General features: G+C 42.3%; 1 protein-coding gene across 1 annotated transcript in view; it reads left to right on the top strand.

Annotated features, from left to right (window-relative positions):
- The first annotated feature begins 1,400 nt into the window (after positions 1-1,400).
- The window catches only part of LOC118424056, a 62,565-nt gene continuing 44,612 nt past the window's right edge, over positions 1,401-19,353 (top strand). The window contains exons 1-2 of the mRNA XM_035832516.1: positions 1,401-1,676; positions 2,161-2,226. The gene's annotated coding sequence lies outside the window, so the exon portion shown is untranslated. The remainder of the gene's footprint in view (positions 1,677-2,160; positions 2,227-19,353) is intronic.

Genomic DNA, 19,353 nt, shown 5'->3' on the forward strand with positions numbered 1-19,353 from the left:
GCTGTACGCCCTTCTACAGAGCTGTACGCCCTTGTCCTTGTCTTTGATTGGGCTCTTTGAGTCCACTGAATGGCCGATAAGGGCGCTCCAATGAGCTTTGAAATAAAAGGCCGTAAATGTTCTTAACGTTCTCGTACGGGTGGATGTATGGTGTATCGGCAGTATCTGTCATGAAACTTTGAAACTTGAATGTGTTTTTGAGCACAGCTAGATCTAATCGCACGGTTTGGTCTTTGGTGCATCACTAACTCTAACTACCAAACACATGTACACATTAGGCCTACCCAGTTCTACTGTCCAGTCATTCTCTCCACCCTCTTTGCCTTGGGCGCCTTCTGAGTTTAAAGTTTACACGCGGACTAAATATCATATCATATAATCCCAAGATTATTATGTGTGTAACGTCTAGCACCTGAACTCACAAGGTGGGAAAGTTCTCTATCTAGGCATTTTACTACTCCTGTGATTTGTGGTTTCTTGAGCTCGAAGGGTTCTGTTGTAAAATTGAAATCACCTATACGGCCAGGCCCAATGTGAAGAAGCGGGGGCGTGGAGTCCATACTACGTCAATGCGCTAACGACAAACTACACTAAGCCTTAAAAGATTATGTAATGACGTCTTTACTACAATTAACGATGTAAGCGATGGAGCCGCAACCTTGGATCTTAAGCGCCCTTAACGGGATCATATAGTCTTAAACCGGGCGGGGCCAAGGATTTCAGGCCTGGGAACGGAGTCTGGCTGAGACTTGACATTATCCAGCCGAGTGTACTTTATCCATGTACTATGTACTCATTACGTTCCTTTGGAGACCATCTCGTCAGAGCTAGATGTGCAGCAGATGTGTCCAGGGTTTTGTCAAGAGATAATATCAATCTGAAAGGGAAGAAAGCATGGGGAGGAGGCTCCCATCTTAATCTTTTACTCCTCTGTATTTATTATCTCCGAGAAGACGACTTGGTAGGAGGTTATTATCCTTTCACAAGCCTTTGTTTATCAGTTGTAATTAAATTTGTGAGCATCATTGTCGTCATCATCACCGTTGACAAGTCTGATGTATTAGATGATTTCTTTACTTGTAGGACTTGTACCCTCTGGTTGAGGATGGGACTAAATGAGGTGAGGTGAGGACTCAGGAAGAAGTGATTTAAACTTAAGATTTTGTTGAAGATCTGGATCCATATTCGAAGAGAGGAAAAGTTTTTGCTGTTTTTCCATATGTTGTTGTAGTGGGAACGACTAGTCATTGGTCGGCTCACCAACACTCAACAAGAACTCAAAGCAGTCAGCAGCATCTGCAAAGTATCCAAACATGTGTATTCATACAAATGGCCAATGAGCATCCATCACAGGTACTGACAACCATATGAAAATACCTCATTCCTGTTGGTATACTAGAGTCTATACAACCCCCAATATTGAAACACTTCCCATACCAGAGTGCACTGTTGGCATCATCGTTTTTCAAGCGGTCTGTTGCAACTTTATCAGAGCTTGACTGAAGAGCTCCTTGCGGGAGTTGTTTTGTTTTCCGCCTTCTCCACCAAAGTTGTTATCTTCTGCAAACGTGCGTGCAGGACGGGTGCAGCAGGTGTCGGAAACGTCCTGCCACCGCGAGGGGAGGTATTGTTACGACTCGTGGCACTATCACAACATCCTCGGGCGATATCATCAGGTTTGTCCAGCAGTTGGCTCCGGGGTTGCTGTTGGTTTTTCGTCGGATGATTGTGAATCATGATAATCACGATAGAGGATTTCCGCCCCCTCCCTTTCCACCTACTTAACACATTTACTACATGTACAGGACTTATCTATTGAGTTATTCCTTTTGTCTGATGGAAACCGCTTCAGCATATATCACTTCTAACAGACAAATAAGGTGGAGGTCCAAGTTTAGATTTGTTGCTAATGGTCTTTGCACAATGCATTTAAACGTGGAAGAATTTTGACAAAAAGCATTTACCAGTATTTCCATTTATTCACTTATTGATTGATCCATGGATTGATTGATCCAATCATCCATAGATCAATTCATTCATGCAGTATTTAATCAATATAGAATATTAATTCTTTCATTGCAGACTTCGTCTGTAATTTAGCCATTCTTTGGTCTTTGCACTTTTTTGAAAGATATTCGTCCTTCGCTGTCGGTTTCACAGGTAGCCAACGATGTAGACTCTACTACTGCTTGTCGAAATGAGTGGTCAGAAGATGGTGAAAATTCGGTAAGTTTGATAACCTTACCTCACCCTTTATGGAGATAAAAGTCTCCATAAAGTTACTCTATTTCATCACAACGTACTGTTATGATTCTGATAACTGAATGTTGATATGCAGATACTATGTAAATAAGCGTGTAAATGATAACCTCTTTATCACTAAACAAATAGGACAGAAATTTATTCAGATGGCGATATCGTTATCTTCTGATAGATCGTTGATGAAGATTTCATTACGGATGTAATTGTGCTTGCGAAGAGTGGGCAAATTGATAAGTTTGTGCTTTTAGGTAAGCACATAAATAGTTAATTGTAGTCACATAACAGTATTACATTATTCAACAAGCTTCTGTGGTGTATGCCACTGATACAACGTTTGAACATTCTGCATCATTGTATTAATGGATTGGGTACTATGCCTTTGTGGAGACACGTTTAAAGATTCCTTAAACTAGCCAATATAAGAATTATGTTGATTACAAGTGTATAAAGGTATGGATTGATGTTTCGGTCTCTCCTTAAGCAGTAACATCTCGGAAAGTCTCGGGCGAACTCTGGTGTACGACGTGCCTGTATTTCATTTTAGAAAAGCATTTTTTTCCCAAAATGCAATTCCATTTAGAATTTCGCTATTTTGCCACTCCCTTCGATAAGAAGCCTGACGCTGTTTGAAAAGTATTTATTCAATACAAGGAAATGCTACGAGCATGCATTTTCTGTATCCCATGCCCTGACACCCTTCACCGTATTATGGACTGACGGGCCGTTATTATCCTAAGATTAAGTTCTGATCTGATTATGAAGTGGCCGAGGGCGCGCCGGCTCAGGTTGCGGTGTAGTTTACAAAGTGGCGGCTACATCAAACAATGCGCCCCAAATCATCTCCCCCACCCCACCCCAGGGACCCCGGTCTCTCCCCTATAACCGTCTGTCCCCGGGGGTGCTCTAAGGATCAAATGCAACAAAGTCAATCCGAAGAGAAGGTGTGTCATAGTTTATTTTGACAGTTGCCATTTGGTGGACATATATCCTGGTCTAAACGACGAATAAAAGAGTAACTACGTCCGTCTCATTAACGTTTAGACAATAAAATGTTTAAGTACCTGGACGTGTCTAAAGGGAGAAAGTAATAGTGGAATGTATATCACAGGTGGTCACGTTCGGACATCTCCAAGAACAAAGGTAATTTCCCTGGATTTGATAAGCTTGTTCAGTTCTTCCAAGCGAAAAACTGATTTCCTGTAGTGTTAGCGATTTTCATTGATACTAGACTTCTGACGGAAATCGTCTCTACTCACGCAGTTCTACATTATTTGGGAAAATTGTATCTTTTTAGGCTAGATAGCTAAATTTCGTTGTGTTTGTACCAGTCAGTAGATCAGAGAAACACTGACAAATAAATTTCGGTACACATCACATTAACATTCTTGTCTCAGATGCTGTCTCGTCCTATTATTGTCATTGTCATAAGTAATGAGTTTTTATAAGGAACTCTAGATGTAAGGGGAAAGAAGGAACATTCCCTGCTATCAATGGAATAGCAAAACAAAAGGAAAGTTTGCAGTATTTGTTCCGATCTTTAAGTCTGTGTAACACTCTGCTGTCCAGGGCTGCAGTAACTGGCCCCTCCCCGCGGAGGCCGGTGGATGTTGAGCGAGCTGCTATAAGTGAGATTTAATCAGGCTATTCCGATCTTTACCTGTCTTGTGATAATCAGGATGTGTATGAACATGACAAACTGATGTAATTAAATGGATGACATCCTCAGGCCACCACAAAGTTCTTGCGAGCGAGCAAATTCTTGCGGAAGAAAAAAAAAACAAGTTGGGCAAAAGACGTTCCCTTCAGTAAGTCTATCAAAGTGGTCAGGGAGATTGAACAAATGGCTAAACACACAGTCAGAGAACATATGGTACACCAAACAATAAACTCTTTTCTTGTTGGTCTCTCACGTATTCGTTTTTGACTTTGGAAGACTTCCTTCATTGATGGTTCTGATTTCCCATATTTTGTTACAGTTAACTGCAAATTGCAATTGCCATACATTTCCATATTTTGCAACTTTTTGGTACAATATCCTGTATGGTCGCAAACTTATTGTTTAAACGGACGAAAGTTGATGCGCACGTGACCGTCTGCATAGGATAATCAAGTCAACGTGGCGTTATGACATCAAGCCAATTCTGTCACGTATGATTGATGACTCATCGTTAGAGTATACTAAACGGGACCAAGGGAAGCGGTCCTTAAATTTAAAGGTCGTTTCCACGTCCCGCTGGGTTATGGGGAGTTTTAAACGGAAATGAAGTGTTTTCAGCTGCATCCTGTAATGTCCATAGCTATTCAGAGGAAAGAGTCTTGGTGTGTTGTAGTTTTTGAGCAGAGCAGAGTAGAGTAGAGTAGAGTAGAGTAGAGTAGAGTAGAGTAGAGTAGAGTAGAGATCTTCGGTTAGGTAGGAGTCTTGCTACAGTTGAGACTAAGACAGAAAACGGCCACCGAGGTTGTTGAAAGTCAAACCAAATCAATCCATTCATCGTAACTTAACGTATCGATATATGTGTGGTTGTCATCATCGGTCGGCTGCATATATTTACACTCGCTATAGAACACATGGTACAGAAATGTTTCTAGTGAAGAAATCGAAGTTTTTTCTCTCTCGCTGCTTCCAATGTGTGCACACATATTTGCCTGTATTCTAAGTTACAACGACAAGGACCTATCTCGATGTTCCTGGGATTGACTTGCTTATTTTGTCTACATGCTATCGGGATGGGGTGGGAGGGTATTAAATTTGGTAAAACAAGCTGATACGCATCACGAATAATTGGGCGATTAACGGGACAGTTATCTTTTAAAGTAGGAGCGTAACGTAAAGTTCGGAATGTCAGGTCTCTGACTACCGCGCGCACGTCAAAAATGTCGATAAGAAATTTCCAAAAAATTGTTTTCCTTGATCCTACAGTCACGCGACTCGCGAGGATTTAGCCCAAACATTGGATTGTGAAAGATCATACCAGTGTTGTCGGGAAACCATCATTTTTATGGATTTTGTACTTCCGCTGTTGGGACGCGGTGTTATATGAGAATATGACCTTCACCATGGTAACAAAGTCAGTAAGAATCCCTGCATAGGAATGTCACGCTTTGATCACGTTTTGATGGAGGTACGCCAGCTGGCCGGCTAAGATCTTATGGAGATTACGAGGCATAAACCTGGCTTATGTTATCAAAGGGATCAGGATTTCTTAATGGTAGAACACAATATCCCGTGCTGAAGCCAGTCTGTATGTATCGCCTCAACTCACGTCAGTCTCGGAGCCGCGAGGCGTGAAATCACGTCTCTGCGCACCTGCCGTTCCTCCGTTCCCGCGTCTTCTCAAGTCACGCGATATTTCATCTGGTCACGTGACACTTGCGCGAGATCCCACGGGATCTGAGAACACTTGTTGTCCCCAAAACTATCCTCACGTTTCTCGATTCAAAGCCAAAGCGTCAACTTTTCAACAGAGAAATGCTTTTCCTGGACATCAAGTGGACAGTCCAGCCTTTCCTATCAGAAAGTTAGATAAGGAAATGACCACTCCTTTTGGATGTGAGCGCCTGTTATCCCTGGCTGTTGATTAGAGGATTACGGAAGATAACGTTTGTTTTTGATGAGGAAAGTTGATCCGTCGTTGATACGATAATGGCAAGAACAGGCGGCTGGATGATTTCAAGTATCTGGGAAGAAATTTGGGGCGAGATGTCTCGAGGGGAAAAGGTTAGGCTTGTATGACGCGTTCAGACGGCTGACCCACATTTGATACTGTAGTACTGTTCTTTTTACGTTCGAGTGCATTTGATCTTGCATGTGAAGCAAGTGGTGTTGTCAAGATTTTATTGTAGAAACGCGCCTGACGATGGCGACCTATTGCTGCGATTCTCTCTACCACATGTATGTTATAGAGTTACTGTTAGCCCAAGGACGTTATACCTTGGTTAGCCTAAAGAATCAAAGTATTATTTCTGTTCAATCACTCTTTCGGTTACCGGCTGAAGATTAATTTTATCTGTCCTGACTGAGGCCAGGTTATAGTCCACCCTATCTCAAATAAACAGGGTACGTGACCAAAATGGCGCTGGTAACGTCACACTACACTGACCAGTCGAAACTCATTTCTGGCGAGGCCAGGCTGCGGATTATCTGTGTCCAGTCACAGTTCTGTCATGGCGCAAATCTGGACATTTGTAACAATAATAGATCACCGATAAGCATCGTCAGATCCCGGCCGCTCGTGGACAGGTCGGGGCACGGACTGTGTCATCCTCCTGATATCAGGGGAAGTCATGATCAGGCAATCTTTGGCTTTTCTCATTTGTCTGTACATGCACCCTATCCCTAATCCTATCCTTGATAATCAAAGGAACTGTCTTCTTCAATGGGACACAGTGGTGCCGATCTTCCCGGGCCGCAACTAGGCAAACACGCTGTATTGAAGTCCTTCGACTTGAGATGCCAAGTATGTAAACGGATTTTACACTTGTAAACTGTGCATGACATTACCTTGCATTAAATTAGTGTTCCTCTTTCTGAACAACTTAGAATTGAACACTTCCTTTCGGTTAGATGACTGGGCTACTGGAAAGACATCCTTCTTGTACAACATAAAACTGCTAGATCTATCGGTGTTAGGTACGTTTCTTGTGCAAACAAACACACTTACAGTGTTGTCAACACATAGCCCATCGAAACTCTGGACTATGTCACGAAGACTGCGGTCCGCGCGTTGCCATGTACGCTATCAATGTTTGTTGTTTTACATTGCCCTTCGAGTGGCCTTCGAGTAACTTTCCCTGTTGACGTTCAATACTCATTTGTTGACATATCATATCTGGTACTTTTGCACTTTGAAGACGAATGTGACATCCGACGTTTTGGCGCACCAGGCAATTGCGCAAAAACGTACTGTTTAGTTCATAGACTTCCTCGCAAGCACACATCAAGGGATCAAGTTTAGTACTACGACAGACGGGACATCATGTTTTAGAACTACAGGTGCATAGTCTGCTTCCTGGCTTTGTGGCAGCGTTACAAGTGGGCATGTGGAAGGTGTCCATGAGATCTTGGTACCATGGGGATACGGGAGAAAAAAGGTGTTGAAAGATAGCAAACAAACATCGGCGGACTTTTCCTCATACACCCACCGACCCACACTCGCATACAATGACTTGTCCCTCATTTTTGGAGGCCATCCAGAGTCGCCCTGTCTTGTCTCCAGGACAGGTCACATCACGTTCCCGCCTTTTCGCCCCTCCTGGATTCCTCTCGTCCCCAGGGTCGTCATTAGGATGATGCTTCCCACCACCGCCCAGGCGGCGCCTCTGATCTCGGTAATACCCCGTAAAACTGGAGACGATCCGGAATAATCACCATGACGACGGTCAAACGTACAAGGTCCATAACATCATCCTTGTTTACACGCAATGTCAGTGTCCCTAGGCTCAACGTGAACATCACTTCAAATATTCTGAACATTCAAGATCTTTCTAGCAATATAAATCTTTCTGATACTTCAAATATGTGGCATGATTTTCTTACTGTGCCATAAAATCGTCTCAGAAGTAGAATCTTACAAATCTAGGATATGTTTTAACAGGTTACAGGGTTTATAGGGTTGCAACAATAAATTGTTCTTAAAATCAGTCCTCAGCCAGTAAAATTGTCTTACATGCTGTCAAGTCCAATGTCGCAATGTATTGGTCTTTGAGACTGCCTTGTTATTAATTTCTTGGTCTGTTAAGAAAACGTTGCTAATATTACAACAAAAAGGTTGCAGTTGTTGTGATATTCAATATTGCAACTTTCATGTCAGCTGTCTCGTCTTGTACCTCCCTTCTTGTCACGTCTTGATTCCTTCCAACAGATGTCACCGAGGGCTGATCTAGTCAGCGTGAAAAAGTAAATTTGTGGAAAATGCAGATTTTCCGCGCGAACTTCTGCCTTTTGCTCTGGCCGTAATGACCGATTCCCGGTGGACCCAGGACCGATCCCTGGTGGACCCAGGATGACGCGATCTGCCTCAGATTTCGTGACAACGAGGGGAAAGGATCCGTTCTGCCGGATCTGCCGATTCCCCGCCGCCGACTCCTGGGATGACGCACCTTGTTTTCCTGCGGTGTTCGATTAATGGTCGATTAATTTGAAGAAACCATTCGACATAGGAATTAGAGAAGGGTTATTAAAACCTAGATTTCTCACGCTTTTTTTGCAAATAAATTCCCTTTTGACATGAAATGGTGGTTTAGCCATCTCCTGTTCCTACTTAACCTAACTTTACAACTGTACTTTAAAGTTACGTTCTCTTGTCCCATGTTTGCTCAGTGACGGTCTAGTACACAACACAAAGTCCACCCGTCAAGGTATGCACATCGCCAAGTCTTGACATTTATGACCTCAGGTCGAGTGAAAGCAATGGGAACTGACACACCTGCCTGTTACAGGTAGCAAATATCTGCTTCGTGGATCTCGTCAACATATTAAAGACTTCTACTGATTGTCAGTTCATAACAACAGAAGAACCAACCACTGTAACAGGTCGTCGACTTGGGGCGTTTCTGTGCGCAATGCAATGTGAAGGTCTCTTAGCCTTTCAATGTAGTTATTCAATGTCGTTGTGTCTTGGGCATGGTATTAGGGTGCTCATTACACGTGTGACTCTAGTTTTTGCGTACGCGCACGTCAGGTATACCATTTACGCCTGTGAGGAACAGCCACGACGGCTTACCAGGAATGATCGAAGTCGTGACCTCTCGATTTGCGATCCCATGCCCACTAACTTGACCACTCGATACGGTTGAGGCTGCATTGTCAGACAACGCTGTCGTGTCAAGGAACCTTTCCAAACTGGGACCCAACCGGGAAGCTTTCGGCTCCGAAAAGTATCATATACGCGTACCTACCTACCTAGTCCCTTGACCTTCAGGTCGTTGGAGGACAAGGTAGTCATGAAGATGAAGACATATGTATGATATAAAAGACACCAAACGTAAAGAGAATAGTCGTGGACATTGTTCGTATATGTTTTATGTAACATTTCTATTCTTCGCTTCCACAACTATAACCCGGCCGGGCCCCGGTTTGAGAATGTGACATTAGCCTAAAGTATTGCCACTGAACCCAGATGAAGGACACCTCAGTCTAAGTTGACGGTTGTTGCTTGGCAGCGAAGACACAAACCTACCAGTACATCTGGTGTGCTCAGGTGAGCGCAGGTATCTGGAACACCTGAAGTGACAGAAAGATCTTATTCTTAACGTTTCAGGGGAACCATTTGTCGATATATACGTGTTCAGTCACCTGAACCAAGAGTGAGGGGTTATGACTATCGGATACAAACCATTAGACTCAACCATAAACTTTGAATTGTTTGCCCAGATGTGATCCTAACTCATTATCACATGTGCCCAGTTGGTGGGCAAGTTATATATATAAGTATCATAAATGGTATACTGTGCTCCCTTGTATTGTTGATTCAAGATATATTTTTTATCTCAGACCATTCTATCTCAAGTCCAAGACCACCTGTAGGCTGCAGTGAAATAGATAGCAACTCTTCTGTTTTAACTTTAGTCTGACTGTAGTACTTCCTTCATGTTTTCTTAAGTTGATCAAGTTCACAGAAATCATATGCGCATGCGTGTCCGTTTGTGCCCTGCACGAATGCCCGGCGTGCGAACCGTTCGGTTGTTTGACGATTAACGTGTTTTTTATTTGCGTATTTCGTCATCCGCAGTTTTATGACACGTCACTAAATCACGTGTGCTGGACGTGTGGGTTCGCGGAGAGCGGTGTTTATGTAAGGGTCCTGCCTAATCAGGGGGCCACACAAGACCTTAAGAACAACTGTTTGCACGGCAAGTTTACCTGTTTGCATAAAGCAGCCGATTCTATTACCTGTTGAGCTCACCTGTGTTTGACGTGAGTTAACACACCTGAGGTTGGGCACACCTGAGCAGACTGACGTCACAAGGAGAAAAGTGATGAACTATTCACGGAATGCTCTCCTTCACTTTTAATTAAAACAATAATAGCCACCACCGCGCTTTATATATTTTACTAATATTGGTTAAAACTTGGCAATCTTTTGAGCTTCGCTGTATCCCTTTTTTAACGATCATATCGAAATCATTTTCTTCATGATTTAAAAACCTCTTGAATAAAACAAATTACGCCAAGCAATAATTTGCAATAAAACTTCCTTTGTAAGGTGACAAATATATTACCGTTAGTTACATGAAAAGCACAAAGGAAAAACGTTTGGAAGAGTAATGAAGACAATGTTGACTTCGATATCCGCTGGACAAATACACAAGGACTCACAGGTGGCTGAAAATTGCTGCCGATGAAAAGAGTTATCGAGCGGAGGTAATATTGCAGTATGAACCAGTCTATAGAAGAAGAATTTACTACAGTCTTGTCAACATTTCTTTAAGGTAGTCACAGAGGGTCCTTTCAAGTCATTACGTTGGTATCCAATAAACCGAACTAAACGTTGCACACTTGTAACAAAACAGGTGACCTCTAGCTGGGACCTCTTGTCGCTGTCATGTCGTGTTGATCCCTGTATATAAAGATACACGGCTTTCCGATAGAGCACAAACACACAGTTTGTTTCCTATTCATCTCACTGAGTTGTTATTTGCGTTTTGTTGTCACCGACCTGTTGTCGACACACCTGCTGTTTGCGTTCCGTTGTCATGCGCGCATGGAACACCGTATCGGAGAGCAGGCCAAATGGAACAGTAAGTAAGTGAGTCGGAAGGTTCATAGAAATGCTTTCAGCCTCTTTGAGGGGAAAATACTGCTTTTCTCTTCATCGCTTCCTGATACAGTTGATCGTGAATGGAGACTGGAGGTAGCTCATAGTCCACACATGTACAGCTAAAAAGCAAAGACTCTATAAAAGAGCTGAAGTAAATCCAAACTTGTGCTAATTTTATACAAGTGACGGTGTCAATCGTACATTACATAGCTGAAGTTTTGTGCTGCGTTTTATATGCAGACCATTCAAGCATGATTTTATTGTTGAGATACAATGAAAATAGGAACAAAGAAGAACTATTGACGAAGACTCCTTTTTTCTGTCTCGGCGCATAGAGAAATTTATTTTAGATGTAACACCTCAATAAAAATTAATCAAAATCGTTCAAGGACAAATTTAGGGAAAGTTTGCGCGGCTAAATCGACAATCATACATCCAGTTGTAGGTAGGGAGCTCCCTACGTTTATACGGGAAAACAGGTCTTTGAAAAGTGCCCTTCCATAGACTGGGTAAGGGAAATTTCAAATTTCGCAGTACAGTTCATGATCAGGTTGTATCGTATACAAAGGGCAGTAAATATATGCGAATTATCTTAAGTATATCCCAAGGTACGACTTATGCAACCATAGGAGTGCAAATCCTCCAAACCACGACAGAGACAGGGTCCGGTCTTCTTAGTAACAGTCATTGGGGTCTACAAGGCACACAATTGCCTACCGGTCTTTGGACATGAATTTATGATTTTTCATTCCTTTTTCCAATTTGCGTCCATCGATCACCAGAAGAATTTGCACCCGTCGCATTTCCTTTTGTTCAGCACTGGAGACTTCAAAATTCCTGCGCGGAAGAATACACAAACAGCCTTTTGTTTCACTTGCACACCTGTGGCCTGGACCGCAGCACCGCAATCATCCGCGCTTGGTTGATTAAGCTGTTTACCACACTGTCGAGTAATAACTCGTATTTGCACGGATTCAATATTTGGAGGTTGTTAATTTAGGAAGCTTATTTGTTCGCCCCTACATCGAGGTCGTGTTTTTCCCCTCTCACCTGTGTGACATCCAACGGTGGTGTCCTAGATATGACAACTTGTCACAAGAACGATGGTCGATGTTCACACCTTGTCAGCATAAACAAGTTTACCTGTGTTGGGTAGCACGGCTTCTGAGAGGTGTACGTCTCTCACCTTCAAGCTTGATCAGGCTATTCTCACCTGTGTGATCTGACATCCAACAGGGATGTCCTACGCGTAGATATGACAAGAACGATGGTCTGTATTCACACCTTGTCAGCAAAAGCAAGTTTACCTGTGTTGGGTAAAGCTAGGGGCACAACCCGCCGTACTTGCAAGTGCGTGCTGTCTACGTGCCAAAACGTGGGCAATCTTTTGGTATCCGTAAGTGGTAAGTACCGTCTCCGTACGAACACGTGGCGAATCCCACGGATTTGGGAGCACGCAGACACGCCGTAGAAATTTAAGTGCATGCAGAACTTTCTCTGCGTTCGGGCTGCGGATTCGCCCTCCGTACGTGCCAGTACGGGCGACGCACCTGCCATGTACAGACTGAACGTTTTCAGGAATATGTGGCGGACGTGGCCTCCACAAAAAACGTACGGACAAATTGCACGTACGGCGGGTTGTGCCCCAGGATTGACACGGCTTTTTAAAATTGCACCCCTTTTCCCTTCAGGGTTTTTCAAGATTTTTCCCCAAGGGGAAGGGGCCCGCAGGCCCGCCCTTTTTTGTTTATGACACATCCCCGCATATTTAAAAAATTAGGTGGGAAATGTTTAAAATTGTAAATTAGGGGCCCCCCCCCCCCCCCCCCCCCCCAATAAACGTTAGTGCCCATGGAAGGCTCTTTCCTTGTATCTCTAACAAATTTTCACCAATGCTTCGTGTATATTGCACGTCCCGGCCGTAATTTCTACCTGTACTTGTTACTATACATATCTCAATTCTATCGGGCCTTACATGTTTGATATGTATTACTTTTTCTCCTCGTTTGTTGGAGTTTGAATAATATTCGGACTTCCCAGACTCTCAAAAATTACTCCTCTGACCTACATCGAGATTGTAATGTTGAATTTGTTTTGGAAGTAAAGTCAGGTCAATTTTCAGCATCATGCGAGATAGGACTACAGGTAACCACACGGAATCCCCACAAGTTCTTTTTTGTGTCGATGAAATAACCTCTTCACAAGTTAACATACCTTTACACACTATGATGGCGACAATATGAAGTCTGTGGCCCCAAAAGTGTGTTAATCGGAATGTGCTTCCTCACCAGGTGCGATGTTTAGCAGGGTTATCTCTTAATTTGTAGTCCCAATGAGGAGGCGTTTGAAGTGGTTATTCGTTCTCCTACTGATAAGCAAAGTATTGTTATTTTTAGACGTTTGTCATCAAAGTTATCAGTGGCTGTTTACTACCTTATCAGATGATATTTGTCATCATAAGTACACGTTTGTGAGCTAGTTTAGTTTTACACCTGGAGGCACAGAATTGTACGTGTAATAGACGCTACACTAGCTATAGGCACTCTAGAGTCTGAGAAGAGTTACCTATACAGTTTGTCATTCTCTGACTGATTTCAGAAAATATTTGTCACACTTTGTTGTGTACGGATGCCCACGAGTTGTCGCAGTTAATTATCTTGGGTTTTGCTAACTAAAGGTGAACCAAATATTTGCACACTCATCTAATATGATGTGGTAGATTCCCCACCTGTATCTATATGATAAAGCTGTTCTTATTAAGCATCTCGAACAAGTAGTGTCTTAAGTCGAATTTCAGAATGAAATTCGTTTTGGTCATCCGCCAATAGCTTTCCTAATCTGATATTAAACAACTTTGAAACCTCACCACAGAGCCGCTTGTGTTCTTCAATGTTACATGTAACTAGATGAAGACCCATGGCATCTGATAAAAAGACACGAACAGAACAGAATAGAAGAAGATAGTCGCATTTGAAAATTTGCAGAGACCAGACAGCATCTTGCTGTTTGCATATTATTGATATTCATTTTTTGCCTTATTACTCGTTTATCAACTTTTGGCAAGTACATTTGTATATAAAACTTAGCGAATAGAGATCTCTGTGAATAACTAAAGCAAGAAAAGAAAGTGCTAAGATATGATTGTATTTTGTATGCCAGTTTGAATCACTTCATATGCTTGACGATTTCACTGTGGTAATACCATTGACAATGTCACTGTTGTGATACCATTGACGATTTCACCGTGGTAATACCATTGCCGATATCACCTTTGTAATACCATTGTCGATATTACTGTGGTAATAACATTGCCTATATCACTGTACATGTGGTAATACCATTGGTAATACAACTGTAGTAATACCATTGACGAAATCACTGTGGTACTACCATTGACGATATCACTGTGGTAATACTCTTGACGATATCACCGTAGTAATACCATTTACTGTGATAATACTATGGATAATATCACTGTAGTAGTACCATGGATAATATCGCTGTAGTAATACCTTTGGCACGATGACATCGTCAGAGCAGCCGTGGCGACCCTACCGTATTGAGACAGGATAATCATTGGACCAATATTTGTGGTTCCCCTCTTCAGCCCGACCCAAGGGCCCGCACCTGGGAGTTATTGCTTCCCCTTGTGCGTGTTTGTTCGTGTTTACCTGCTCCCCTACCTGCGCTCAGGTGTTTGTTCATTGATCTTGTCCTGATGACGTCACATGACCTTTTGACATGACTATTCTCTGTGACAAGTGTCAGAAGTCGTTGAGGGAATGTGTTGTCAAGAAATATTTCCAAATTGGTAATATGCCCGCAGACACTTAGAATGTAGATATATATAGATTTCCATACAATTCTTAGAATACTGAAATCTGATATGTACCGTATATCTCTTGTTGGCAGTTGGGTACAATTAATGTATATGTATGTATGTGTGATCTTTTGTGTACCTATGAGTTTTTATACCTGAAATAAAGAATAAAGAAAGAAAGAAAGAATTCAAAATACGTCATAGTACTTGACCGTTAGCCTGCAGGTGCAAGGTGCAAGTACGTGTGATCTGTAGCTGTTATCCAGCTTGCAATGCAGGGCCAGGGGTAAAAGGGTAGAATTATAAGAAAACGTAAGGGGTGTGCATAGCAAGCTAGGAATTATAATCAAAGTAGAGCGTAGAAAGGCTCCTCCCCCATTGCAACTTTTCCAATAGAATAGCCCAAAGAGCATGTTATCATCACACACATACACTCCAGTCAGCAGTTAATCGCAATGCCTGTGGTAAAGAAAACACTATAAATCTATAAACCTCACTAAACTTCCTTTTCTAGTCCTGTTATACCTGTGATTTAAAACCCTTTGTTTGCAACATAAGCATATTAGTATATACCGAACACGTGTTCCAAATCGACAAGAGTGCGGCTGACTAGTAGAAGAATTATCTAGCGTGAATAAGTCCCTCGGCTTATGGAATAAACTAACACGAAATCTATATACACATTACATACCAGGTTACAATGCAATACGATTTCAAAGAATGTCGTCTGAGGTAGTGTCCATAGATTAAAAGATAACTATTATAAGCAGTCATCTATAGCAGAATAAAGGCTAGACAGTATCATTGTGTACTAGTAACAGTTTGGTACCACCCCCAGCATCGTTTCAAACGAATATACGATAAGAGCATAGTAGAAATCATAACCATATATACAATGTACAAAAAGAACTTATGTCTGCAAGGGAGGTAAGGATTGATAAATCTCCAAGAAGATACTTGGGGACAAAATCGTGACGTTTTTAAACGGTTTTTCTCACCAGGCCCCAAATTTAAGGGCACCATGCGGTATCAAAGATCTGCTTGGAGATAAGTTATAAGGGAGTTGGATTTTTGCAGAGGCGGACATCGTGTGTGTCTGTCCGGAAACCTGCCACTTGTTCTGGCTGTATAACCGTGCCAATTGTCTGGGCACAGCGGTAGAACAAATGATACAGCACGACTACAGCTGACTCACGTCTGTAGGACGCCCGACTGTGTCTTCCTCCTCGGCAAAGTTAACGGTTGACTTGCCCTTTGGGTTCGGAACAGTACACGGTTTTATTTCCCATGTCTGTCTGGACTTGTGTTGTAACGTTTCCGAGGCTTTGACGCGCGTCTGGTGTAGAGTCTAGTGATTTGTATCTAGTCCTGACTGATTGATTTCAAGCTTGTCACAACATATGCACAGTACAGGCTGCAAATGTTACTCATGTTTGATATCTGAATATTCTGTTACACTTACAGTACCTGACAGAAATGTAGTACATGTACGATTACATATAATCTCAATCTAAGCACTGTCTCATTACAACTGACTTTTATTAATTTAACGACAATCTAAAGTTCCTACATATAAATGAATTTATCGGCATTACATGTACGCTTTACAGATCAAGTAGCGCTTTGAAAAGGCAAAACGCCTAAAGAAACAACGGTTCCTTTATTGATAATGGCATGATCAGTAAATAAATATGTAACACATCATTCAATATTATACGCTTTTACGTGTACATTTTGTCCCTTTGTGACGTGTACTTGGCTCGGTTGGGCAAAAATAAAGGTCTTCATTCAATATACACGTTTGTCCTAAGACTCCTAACAATACTAGATGCAGACAAGCACAAAGGAAATTTAGCACCTTGTTCAAAGTTGAATCCAAGTGTCAGTCTTGCTAATAAAGGATGAAAGCGCACCTGTGCGTATACTTTTACTAAGTTTTTGGATCGGACAAAGAACAGAAGGTCTAGTCCGAATCTAGGATACTCATTTCTCTCACACTGTCTGTCTGTTGTCTTGCGGTTGCAATGGTGTGACTATCCCCCGCGGCACCCAGGCGCGAGGCTCCGAGATTGGGGAAAATTGGCGGGAAACGGGAGACCGCTTCAAAGCGCATCCGTCTGGCTACCTGTCAAGGTGCATCATGGGTGCTCCGAACGAACCCTATGCCGGGAACATACATACCGGGAACACACTGGTTTATGTTGTGGTGATGTTTTATGTAATAATCATAAATGATAATATCTGGTGTATTTGCAGCCAGTAAGTACCTAATATTTGGGTAATGAGACTGTTTTACCGGGGCACCGGGGACGTTCCCCGTTTACGTCCCTTCTGAAACTGTGAAAGACGAAGTCGTATAATGCTTGGTCAGTCTACATCTTCAAGTCAACCATTGACATTACGTGTCACTATGTGCTCAACTTACCTCTGTCTCATTACTAGTATTATGACCAGTGACCATTGCCACTTTGAAATTGACGTCTTTTTGGTAGTTCCACCAGCCCTTGTTCTTGGCTTGTTTTCCAAGGAGGTTATCGACTTTTGAGAACTATTCACAACGAAGACGATAGTCATCTTGCACATGCATGTACCAATACCACTGCGAGTTTTCTGCATTTGGCCATATGCTGTTATATCTGTTAGGGAACTCATTACAAAACAATTTGCCGAAGGACAAGTGAAAAAAAAGGTGACACATGTGTCCCTGTCTCTCATCATGATCCTGGTGAGGAAAGTTATTGAAATGGCGACTCGATGTAACTTTTTCATTACCAGATAACAGAACGAAATACAAGACCCGAGCGCCTAATGTAGAAAAGTGAAAACACACCCCTCCCTTGGGCAATGGAATGTGCCGAGATTGGCGTTTAATTTGCGACATCGCGAGGTCAATGAGTTTCAATGTTATGCTTTGATGATTACAGCGATACGCAATGAAGATGAAAGGCGGTGACCGCAGGATATGTGTTACCTTGCCCTGACATGAAAGATGGCGGGCTTGTATGTAGTTGACAACTTGAAGCCGTAATTTTCTTTTACCCTTATCTACAATCAGTCGTTGGAGGCGATATATGCACTTTTTCACAAAGCTTTGCTGAGTATTCTTCATGCAAAGAAAAACACAGCACATATTCGTTCAAGCCTCCAGGATCTAGTACTATTTGATAAAATACTGAGTCGATGCAAGAGCGTTAACCTCTTGTTTTGTAAATCTAGTCAACCTCTTGTTTCGGAAAGATAGCGACATTTTACTTGCATCGACCTCTTTTAACAAGGTTCAAAGGGTCAATCTAACACTGAGTATTAAGTGATTATGTTCTTAGATTTTTCTCCCGCACTCTCATTCTTTTGCTGTTTTTGCTGTCTTTGCCCATTTATACTAACCTATACCAAGGAGCTTTTATCAAATTGGGTACCCGATAAAAGCTCCTTGCCTATACTGTATACACAATTTCTTTCCTTATGTTTAGCCAGTTTTTCTACGCGCACTAACTAGAATTATTTTTTCCACGTGCACGACTTAATCCGTTGGTGTTCTGATCCGATGATATACAACTCTGTTGCTTCAGGGCTTTGCTGGCGCTTCCAGGTTATAATAACACGTGTAAATACGCATTTTGAGATTGTTCGCAGTGTTTTTCAGGCACGCGACTGAAACAATGGTCTCCAGCGGTGATATATTTGGCCATTACGTACGGAAGGAAATGGTCATGTTGTGTTAGGTGTGAAAACACATAACGTTGTTTGGATTTCCGTGTGGGCACAATCACTGGGCTTAGGGCATTGAAGAAACGCAGTGATCACTTTGGTTGGAACAAAACTTCAGAAAACAAAGTCTGAAACAAAGTATAACTTACATGCTCATTCACTGAACAGACTTTCATATACTGGGTACGGTCGGTGTAACTAACTTTGCGGACGAACTAGTATATATCACTGTTGAGAATCGGGGTTTGCTGATGGAATGGAGTGAAGAGCTATTTTATCTTGAATCTCCCGATACCTTATCAAATCTGATGGCTAACAAAGGCGTTGCGTGCTTGATTGCATGAATCTTTAGCACAAAATCGCGATGTTTCTTTTAACAGTTTGTCAGTCGAGCGCTATGTCACGGCCGATTATTGGACCCAGTGTTAATTGGCTTGTTTTGATAGGTGCGACTCCCGGTGGAGTATTTATCTTGACAATCACCTTGTATCCCGGTTCCTTGGTTCATTAGCGGGTACTACGTAATCAGGTAATGAGCAGTGACCACCTGAGGGAAAAAGCCGCCATCTTTGTTTTCATGGCCGCCATCTTTGTTTGGACGACATGTTCGCGTCACCATGACGAGGCCGTGCAGGTGCGTTCGACTGCCGTGACTCAGACATCAAGGAAAATCCGTTTTAGTCACAACTATAGTTGGTAACATGGCCTTATCTTCATTTCTGGAAAAGAAACCCACAACAACAACACGTAATACTCCGATGTTTCCAAAGGTAATTTGATCACGACTTTATGCCAAACAGATTT

Source organism: Branchiostoma floridae, chromosome 10, assembly GCF_000003815.2.
Source record: "Branchiostoma floridae strain S238N-H82 chromosome 10, Bfl_VNyyK, whole genome shotgun sequence".
NCBI classification, from domain to species: domain Eukaryota; kingdom Metazoa; phylum Chordata; class Leptocardii; order Amphioxiformes; family Branchiostomatidae; genus Branchiostoma; species Branchiostoma floridae.